We start from the raw sequence: 10902 nt of genomic DNA on the forward strand, positions 1-10902 counted from the left end.
GTTTCTTGAAAATGAGTAAAGACTCAGCTGTTCGGATTGAGATTGGGAGGTGATTCCACCAGCTGGGTACAGTCCAGGAAAAGGTCCGTGAGAGTGATTTTGAACCTCTTTGGGATGGCACCACAAGGCGTCGTTCACTTGCAGAGGGCAAACTTCTGGAGGGAACATAAGATTTAACCAGTTTGTTTAGGTATGTCCACAATGTTTCACAATAACTTTGATATTGTGAAATATATTTAACTGAAAACTGAATGCAAAATAAATCACACAATATTTTCACTTTACAGTTCAGTAACAGTGAGGTTGGAAACAAAGTGGACAACACTATTCATTAAACACTTATTTAATGTATTCAGATGAAAATGTACAATATTAACAAATTATTCACAAGCAGTGTTTTCAGAGCCCCCAGTTATACTGTTTTAATCAGAACACTAGCAATACAGTGTAGTAAAACAAATAAAATCTAATTCAGTAAATTTTTAATAAACTAAGTACAATCAAAACCTATCACAAAAGGTCAAAGCATCTCTAGCAGAAGTGACAGTGCAATGTAGCAGAAGAACAATTTCTTACCAATGTTTCAAGAACAAGCTGGATCCTCGATGACTCTACAACGGGAAAGAAGAAATGCTTTACTGAAAAGTTTTTAAAAAGCAGGATTTCATATTATACCATTTCTTTAAACCACTGGTTCTCAAACTTTTTATACCAAGTACCACTTCAGAAAATATTTGTTATTAAATATTAAGTTGCACCATAATGACCAACATTACATTTCAGCAGCGTAGTAGGCCAAACTATTCAGTAACAGCTCTACAGTTAAAAAATGAGGCAGTTTTATTCTAATAAGAATATTAATTGTTGTCAGACACTTTACCATGGTAAATACAGTTTGAACATTAACACTACAACTGTGCTTACATACACAGGTAAATAAAAAAAAAGTTTAAATTAAAATGTAATTTTAAATGTAATTATGTAACAAAAGTTACAAAACTGTACTGTACTTTAACTCTAACATACTTAAATGTGCAACAAAAAAAAAAACTTACTCAAAGATTAAGTTAAAATGTATTAACATTAATTAGTTTAATTTATAGAAGATTCAATTAGAGCCATACAAAGTGGTAAAACCCCGGGACCAGACGGGTTCCCGGTAGAGTTTTATAAAAAATTTTCCTCACAACTGTCCCCTTTGCTTCTTAATATGTTCAATCACTCTCTTGATCAATCAACACTGCCATCAAGCCTTACACAGGCCCATATCACAGTTCTTCTGAAGCCAGATAAAGACGCCCTTGATTGTAGTTCTTACAGACCTATTTCCTTACTAAATGTAGACGTTAAAATCTTATCTAAAGTACTGGCCTCTAGAATGGAGTGTATAATACCAGATATTATTTCACAAGACCAGACAGGCTTCATAAAGGGGCGCCACTCCTTCATTAACATTAGGAAACTTCTTAATGTTGTGCATTCTCCTGCGTCAGAGGGTAATCCTGAAGTGATTATTTCTCTGGATGCAGAGAAAGCGTTTGATAGAGTCGAATGGAACTATTTATTTGCTGTTTTAGATAAATTTGGATTTGGCTCAAAATTTGTTTCCTGGATTCACCTACTGTATCATCAACCTAAGGCAGCCGTAGTCACAAATAGGATAATATCAGAATATTTTTCCTTGTCCAGAGGCACACGGCAAGGATGCCCCCTTAGCCCTTTGCTATTTATTTTGGCTATAGAGCCATTATCATCAGTACTCAGATCATCACAGTTAATCAGTGGTATTAAAAGAAGAGGTGTAGAGTATAAAGTCTCTCTCTATGCTGACGATTTGTTACTATATATAACTGATCCACTATCATGCATCTCCGAAATTGTGAAAATATTAAAAGAGTACGGATACTTTTCAGGTTATAAATTAAACTTTTCTAAAAGTATATGCTTCCCTGTAAATCATATGGCAGATCAGATTACAGTTACAGACTTGCCCTTTTGTATATCAAAATCAAGATTTAAATATTTAGGAATAAATATTACCCGCTTGTACACTGATTTATTTAAAGCAAATTATAATCCCATACTTAAAAAACTTGAATCAGATTTCCAACGGTGGAGTGTTACATACTTGTCTTTAACTGGTAAAATCAATTGTGTTAAAATGAATGTGTTACCCAGATTATTGTATTTGTTTCAGAGTCTTCCAATTTTCTTGCCAAAGTCCTTTTTTCAGTCAATCAATAGGTTGCTGTCCTCCTTTATATGGGGGGGCAAAAGGCCAAGAATATGCAGGGAGTTTCTTGAAAAACCGAAAAAGGATGGAGGATTGGCCCTCCCAAATTTGCAAAATTATTATTGGGCAGCAAATTTACAAAAAATTATTTATTGGTTTCAGTCCCCACATATAGAATGGTGTGAAGCGGAGGCTAATTCTTGCAAATCAACCTCATTGTTGGTGCTGATAACAATGAAGTCACCATTCTCACCATCACAGTTTTCCTCAAATCCAGTTGTAATTTCGACTCTCAAAATATATAATCAGTTTAGACAAGCATTTCAATTAACAGACTTTTCCTTGGAAACTCCCATATGTAATAATCATCTTTTCCCAGCTGCAAAGTTAGATGCTACTTTTAAGCAATGGCAGGACCTGGGCATAGTTAAATGTAGTGACTTTTTCATCGACAATATTTTTGCCAATTACAATGATCTGATTCAAAAATTTCATCTTCAAAAGTCAGATTTTTTTCGTTATCTTCAAGTTCGACACTTTATTCAAGCCCAATGCTCCGTGTTTCCTCATATGCCCTCTGAATCAGGGTTGGACTTGATTTTTAAGACTCCTACACACCTCAAGGGCCTCATTTCTAAAATATATAACTTAATTATGACATTCCAAAATAGGTCACTAGAGAAAATTAAACAGGAATGGACAGGAGAGTTGGGAATTTGCATATCTGAAGACACTTGGGACAAAGCTGTTAACAGAATAAATAAGACTTCATCTTGTGCACGACTCAATCTGATTCAGATGAAAGTTCTCTATCGTATTCATTATAGTAAAACCAAACTGGCTAAAATATACCCAAATATAGATGAAACATGTGATCGTTGCAATGCATTTAAGGCAGATCTAACCCATATGTTCTGGTCATGTACTAAACTGAGACAATTTTGGTCTTCAATATTTGAAATTTTAAACTCCGCATTTAATTTAAGAATTCAGCCTATAACCCAATAACGGCTTTGTTTGGAGTCATAGATGACGACATTCACATAACTAAAGATAAAGAAAATGCCTTGGCGTTTGCAACATTAATAGCTAGAAGAAGAATTCTTTTAGAGTGGAAATCACCAATGCCACCTAAACTGTCACTATGGCTCAGTGATGTAATGTTTTTTCTAAAAACTGAAAAAATCAAATATTTTCTCAGAGGATCAACCAGAACTTTTTACAAGACATGGGATCCTTTAATAATCTATATAGAGAAGAATGTACTCCTCCAACTTTGAGCCAACAACCCCCCTACATTGAATACATTGACCCCTCCCCTTCTCCTATAGGTTGTTTTTTTTTTTTTTTTTTTTTTTTAATATATATTATTTTTTTTTTTTTTTTTATTTATTTATTTATTTTTTATTTTGTGGGTAGAAAAAGTAAAAATGAATGCCTTTGAGAGTGCCTCTGTCACTGAATACTTTCAATGTACCTTGTTTTGATAAAAATATAAATAAAAAAAAATAAAAAAAAATTAGTTTAATTTAGTGATTCACCTGCATAACAACTAGAGGGGGCCTGACACTTTGAGAACCATGGCTTTAAACAATCCTTTTATTTATTTATTCATTTTCATTAATTCATCAAAATTATATTATTTAAATACCGACATTTGCACTTATATGTTTCAGAAAACACTTTGAAACTATTATAAGAATACAAACATATATAACACACCTAATGCATGGGATACATATCAGGAAAATATGGGAAAATCTCTAAACCATCTCTAAATCTCTCTTACCAGCAACACATTAGGTGAGCACCTAACTTGATCAGCTGTGATAAAGCAATGCAAAAATAGACACAGGGGTATTTATTTATCTGCAGGTTACATGTCCTTTAAACTACCCATTTGTAAACTCTGGTAATACTTTACTATTTTCAAAAGATAATAAAGATAACGTTAGCGATTTTCTTACCTCATTTTGCCAGGATGTTTTCAGGACCTCGCAGAACACCTGACCCTTCTTGTGTTCACAGTTTTTGTTCTCCATTGACATGTCACGACTCAAATTCGCTCAAAATAAATAAAAAATGTACAGGCAAATATGAAATAATTCGGGACCGATAGAGCAGTCAGTTATAACGAGCAGCAGCTCACAGTTAGCCGCCTCACTCACAGAAAGACGACAATAACGGTCATATTTTTAAATGTAGAAAGGCGCGAACCGATTCATTGTCCAGTTTCCTGAATGACAGCCAGATTAACCAATCATGATAGAAGTAATAAAATAAAACTACCAATGGGAGTTGTTTCAGTGTGATAAGGCAGCGAAATGTATATAGTTTTATTGTTGTTAATGATGATAATATTTAACATATACCTTTAGATTTTAGAATAGGTATCATGACTAAAATATTTGAAAATGCTATTAAAATAATTAAATTAAATAATTTAATATAAATAATTTAAAAGCTTGTTAACCTTTTTCTACCATTTAGCATTAAACATTTTTAACGTTGTTTCATTAAAACAACTGACCTTATTTCAGCAATATTTCAATGTTGAAAGTTGGTCATGTGCTGGAAGTTTTTCAACAGTTCATCTTTAAACGTTGAATCAACGTTGTTTCAACGTTGAAACCACAACTGACCTTATTTCAACCATATTTCAACATTGAAAGTTGGTCATGTGCTGGATGTTTTTCAACCATTCAGCTTTAAACGTTGAATCAACGTTGTTTCAACGTTGAAACCACAACTGACCTTATTTCAACCATATTTCAACATTGAAAGTTGGTCATGTGCTGGATGTTTTTCAACCATTCAGCTTTAAACGTTGAATCAACGTTGTTTCAACGTTGAAACCACAACTGACCTTATTTCAACCATATTTCAACGTTGAAGGTCGGTCATGTGCCGGCTGGGTCATGTTCAGCTCCCATCGAAAACAGTAAATACAATTATTATTATTGAATGCTGAATTATTATTATAGAATGCTCTTTTCTGTGAGAAATAAATAAATTGTCCAATTTAACTGAATATTTGAATTCTTGATCACTGTTTCCATGCACGTACCGTTAAGTCAACATATTTGACCCATTCTCCTGCTTTATCTGCCTTGTTTTTAAAAAGATTATCTGCGAATTATCAGGGCTAATAATGAGCTTTTAGTTTGCCGTTTTACCCCTCTAAAATATAGATATGAAACAAATAGGCTACCCTGCTAACAACATTACGTAACTGTTACGTAACTGCGACGTAATCTGGTGACCAAAGTTTCGTCGTGGCGACGTAACTAGTTACGTCGTGGCAACCGGAAAAGTGAAAGGTGCGTATACGTCGCCACAACGTAACTTTGTGACGTTGCCAGTAAGTAACTGCGACATCGTGGCAACGTCGCGGATCGGTGGTCGTGTGCTGGTAATCAGTTGGTCATTTTTTTTTTATAATTATTCTATGGGCGGACATGCAGCACTTGAACCTTATTTATGTCCTCATATGCCCAAACTAATTTAAAGGCTGTTTCAGCAGCTGTGAATGATGAATACATACTCGAAATGAATTCAGTTAATTTATTAACAAGCAAATATGAACATTAATACACCCAGATTATTAATAAAAACAGGATATACAGCGAAATATGAATGAAAGCATTCAGCCCATAAAGAAGCACATAGATTGAGATATATTAATAATAAATACATTTCCATATATTTAAATATCTATACCCTTCTGTAAGCATCCAGGGTCAAAACATTATGCACAAACATGCAAGTCTTAGTAAGCACTCAGCACATTGCATTTAAATATTATCATTAACAATGCACACATTCATCAACTAATCACAAGCTCCCACAATAATACGTCAGCTAATAAATAACAAATAATTCATTGAAAATAATATGCAATAGCTTATGAACAGATGTATTATAGCAAATCAAGTTTAATGAATCTCACACCTATCATACAGCATTATGGCCAGTTCACACTGCCACAAAAATATATCTAAATATATATATATATAAGCAATTAACATTAAATTCTAAAATCTTAAGTAATTCTTACTTTCTCCATTCTTTCAATATTCAAGTGTTCATGTGCCTGAGTAATATCTGCATCCCCCGAAGTCTGAAGAGAACACAATATGCTAGTAGACAGCAATCCTCGTGAGAGAGAGGTCTGGTGTGGAGGGTGGATCTGGAACTGACTTCTCTTGATTATCTGTCTTCACAAACTGCCCTGAAATACAATCCAAACATTAACAATGATTGTTATAAATGTAATGTAAGGCTCTTAAATTCATAATGCTTGTTTTGGAAATATAGTTAATATCAGTAATATGCAGCATGCACGATACAAGGAAGTGGTCAGTAACAACACTTTGAGGTATGATATCTATATCAGTAAAAAGGCTACCTTTAAGAAAAAATAAAATGAATAAATTAAGTTGTGTTATGCATTCAAATAGTTAGACATGCTAAAATACAGAATTTGTTAACAATAATAATAAAAAATAATATGCTGGGGAAAAAATTAAACATTTCATAGGGCCCTAAATATGTTTTTTTTACGTTTAATAAACTGATGTGAAAATGTATGTACTACGAAAAAGGAGTAGAGAAAAATGAAATATTTATTTTATCATTGAGGATTTCTTAAAAAAAAAATCTTGTCTCGCTCTCATGAACCCAGTCTCGTGTCTTGTCTCGTCTTGTGGGATAAGTGTCTCGTCACACCCCTAGTAGCCAGAGCAAGAGATACATTTCGATTTCTTTTGCATGTCTGACAGTCTAACATTAAGCTGAAGTATTTTGAATGAGTTAAACCTTTATCGTGTTTTCTGGGTAACATTGAGAATATCACTATATATTGTTGACCAGTCTGACGAGGCTCATGCTTATAACAGTAGTTTGGTGGAGTTTAGACTAATGCTAAATCAAAAATGCCTGTCAAAATTAACACTGGAACAAACACAATCTTTATTGATTGGACAGCACAAGTACTTCAATTTGAGCGTGTAGAACAAAAGTCATAACAGTTATTTGAGAATTGGCTTACTAGTCATATGGAGCGAAGTGTCCTGGAGATGTTGTCCAACAGGAGATCTAAAAAGCCTAGGACGCTCCCAGAAAAGATTCCAATTATTAACAAAAAGCAGTTTCTGTTCTTTACACCATGACAATAACCATTCGTTTAAAGCAAAAAGTCTGCTGAACCTTTCATGTCCTCATCTATACGTGGGAAGTGGTCCTGACACAATTATCATCATGCAGGCGATATGCTGTGCACCGTCTTGATCAGGCTCCTGAAGTCCCTCTTCAGTGTCTATGTCTGCCGTAGCATGGTGTTGTTAACCCCAGCGTGAAGCACGTCCGCTCCGATGCTCCTCTTACCCTTCAGGATCACGGGAATCTGTGCAGAAATATCAAGAACATGAGCACCAGGGAAACAGTGAGTGTGGACTTTACCTTCAGCTAACATAGCACGAACGTGCCAGACGATGGAGTCTCCGATGATCACAGCGTTGTGTTCTGTCTCGCGAAGTGGAGCGAATCGGGTTCTGGTGGAGATCCTGAAGACCGGAGGCGGCGGATGGAGAGAGGTCGTCGCCCAGGGCCTGGTTCATGTCTTACACTGTGAAATAGGGTGAAGGACATCTGGGAAGATCGCATCCTGGGTACACCGGGTCTTTGCAGAGAACCACACAGAGTAGAGGTGGTAGTAGGGTTAGCTGTATACTTACCCTGGACTTATGAGCATCAACCCCTGAATATTTCCAGCACAGCCCTCCACTTGCTCAGCGGGGCCTGCTTCTCCACAATATCATGGATCTGTTTCTTCACGGCCTCCAGCTCCTTATTAGAAATACACAAACTAGAGAATAGGGGAAATGCAGAAAAGAAAAATAGTAATATGGAAAACCTACAAAAATCTTAAGAAACCAGAATTCACATGTTTAGATTTGACAAATGCATGATGATATATTGTAAAAAATAAATATGAAGTAATTTAATAAGCTTTGTAGCATCACCTGTGTTTTTTTATCTCTGTCAGCAGCTCCCTTTAGACATTTTCTTGGAACTTCCCCTCTGTTTTAGAGGGTTTTTAAGACACTCCTGAAATCACTGTACAACTTTTTTTTTATCAATATTTGTTTACAATGATAAATCAGAACAAGCTTGAAACAGTGGTTTGAAATAGTTTCAGCCCATTTTAGACCGCGAGTGACGTCACTGATAGACTCTACAGTGCAGACTTTTAGGTTAAATTAATTAGCTTAACTTTACTTCATTTATCTATTGACAAATTACCATCAAAAACATTTACAAAGCAATCAAAACCGATCCTTTACCCATGTAATTAAAAGCCCAAACTTTCATTAATAAGAGCTCAAATCTAATATGCTATAACGTTAATTATGTTTCTATGCTAGCGTAATACTTGATAGCAGACATTTCAGGAAAAATACCATAATCACAGAGGTATAAATATTAACAAAAAGTACTTAAAGTAGACTGTGGATAATATTAACGTGTTACTTAACAAATCTGTCGCAGTTGTTGGCCTTTTCTTTGGTATAACTGACGAGAAACAAGAAGAAAATGTCAAACGAGTCCTCTCCTCTCCAGCAGCCGATGTGTAACGTTACGCAGTTGCCATGGTTACTCAACGGCTATAGAGCTCGGGCGTAGACGTCATGGAATGGTGCATTGTGGGTAACGGCGGCCATTTTAGAGGCATCGCAAAGCAGGTTTGTAATAAGATAATAGCCAGTCTCCAGAAAAAGTTATAGAACGTGACAAAAAAAGTTGCCTATACCTATACGGACAAACTTAATAATGAAGCCAAACAACGCTACTTAAAAAAAAAAGAGGTTGTAGGCGGAATCGATCCCTATGAACACATGAAAGTTTACCAAGCCTCAGTTTCCCTGATCATTTCTCCTACCGGGTCTGTGGAGTGAGCGCTTACACCTCCGATCAATTTAAAAATGTCACTTTCACTTTTTAAAAAGTCACTGGAGGCTCACCTGCAGATCATAAATGGATCTGCAAATTAAACGTGGAGAAAACAATCTTTCTCACTAAGGAAATGTTAACATTAACCAAGCATCAGTGGTGACACACACACACACTTATCAGATTCTGCGAGCTATGAAGCTTGTCTACGCGGGTTTGTTACACTTCAGGAGTAATTACTCACCTATCATACTTGCAAAAATCCACTGTTTTCCTCCGGTAGTTCTGTAATCCGGTATAATATTGACGAACATTCACCTCAGACACAACCCACCATTCACCAAAACAAGACGCTTAACTTCCTATTTTGAAGTTCGTTCCAGTTTATTTTTATTTTTTTTAAACAAGTTGTTCAAATTTGTTAAATACAGTCAGCACAAAAATATCAAAAAGCAAATTAAGTTCAGGATTGGGTCAAAAGAAAATGTTTAAACAAAAAATACAGACACTAAACTGACTGGCCAAAAACTAGAGAAAACGTAATGTGTTTGTGTGTGTGTATGTGAGAGAGAGACCATACACAACATGTCTCACCATAACTATGTATTATAATATTATCGAAGGTGATGGTTTCCCTCCGTACAGCGGCGACCCAAGCCATCTGACGCCTCTTGGTGATTTCAGACACCTTGTGTTTTTTTTCCAAGTAGGAAAATGTTGAAAACTAATATGATTCACGAGGCGTTTGCCCTGTCGATCATGAAACCGATTACAGCAGTTCACAATACAGCAATACTGAACCATTTTCCAAAAAATAATCAAAATTAATGACCAAATGACCAACGTTACCTAATGCCTACTATACAGTACATCTACTTCTGTACCGCGATTCCCACAATGCATTGCGACGTGACGCAACGATCCCGACCTCTATAGAGGTAACGTTGGTCATTTGGTCATTAATTTTGATTATTTTTTGGAAAATGGTTCAGTATTGCTGTATTGTGAACTGCTGTAATCGGTTTCATGATCGACAGGGCAAACGCCTCGTGAATCATATTAGTTTTCAACATTTTCCTACTTGGAAAAAAAACACAAGGTGTCTGAAATCACCAAGAGGCGTCAGATGGCTTGGGTCGCCACTGTACGGAGGGAAACCATCACCTTCGATAATATTATAATACATAGTTATGGTGAGACATGTTGTGTATGGTCTCTCTCTCTCTCTCACATACACACACACAAACTCAGACACAAACACATTACGTTTTCTCTAGTTTTTGGCCAGTAAGGGAGTCAGTTTAGTGTCTGTATTTTTTGTTTAAACATTTTCTTTTGACCCAATCCTGAACTTAATTTGCTTTTTGATATTTTTGTGCTGACTGTATTTAACAAATTTGAACAACTTGTTAAAAAAAAAAAAAAAACTGGAACGAACTTCAAAATAGGAAGTTAAGCGTCTTGTTTTGGTGAATGGTGGGTTGTGTCTGAGGTGAATGTTCGTCAATATTATACCGGATTACAGAACTACCGGAGGAAAACAGTGGATTTTTGCAAGTAGGCTATGATAGGTGAGTAATTACTCCTGAAGTGTAACAAACCCGCATAGACAAGCTTCATAGCTCGCAGAATCTGATAAGTGTGTGTGTGTGTGTGTGTGTGTCACCACTGATGCTTGGTTAATGTTAACATTTCCTTAGTGAAAAATATTGTTTTCT

At 35.5% G+C, this 10902-nt stretch overlaps 1 long non-coding RNA gene across 5 annotated transcripts; it reads right to left on the reverse strand.

The window, feature by feature from the left end:
- Positions 1–5783: 5783 nt before the first annotated feature.
- On the reverse strand, positions 5784–8909 carry LOC127963289 (uncharacterized). Of its 5 annotated transcripts, XR_008154769.1 has the most exons (4): positions 8770–8909; positions 8257–8350; positions 7284–8099; positions 5784–6464 (listed from the first exon to the last, which is right to left on the reverse strand). It is a non-coding gene; the product is annotated as an uncharacterized LOC127963289 (long non-coding RNA). The 5 variants fall into 5 exon arrangements; XR_008154766.1 differs by having other exon boundaries at positions 7284–8350; XR_008154768.1 differs by having other exon boundaries at positions 8257–8903.
- Positions 8910–10902: the final 1993 nt, after the last annotated feature.

Source organism: Carassius gibelio, chromosome B8 (assembly GCF_023724105.1).
Source record: "Carassius gibelio isolate Cgi1373 ecotype wild population from Czech Republic chromosome B8, carGib1.2-hapl.c, whole genome shotgun sequence".
In the NCBI taxonomy this organism is placed as follows: domain Eukaryota; kingdom Metazoa; phylum Chordata; class Actinopteri; order Cypriniformes; family Cyprinidae; genus Carassius; species Carassius gibelio.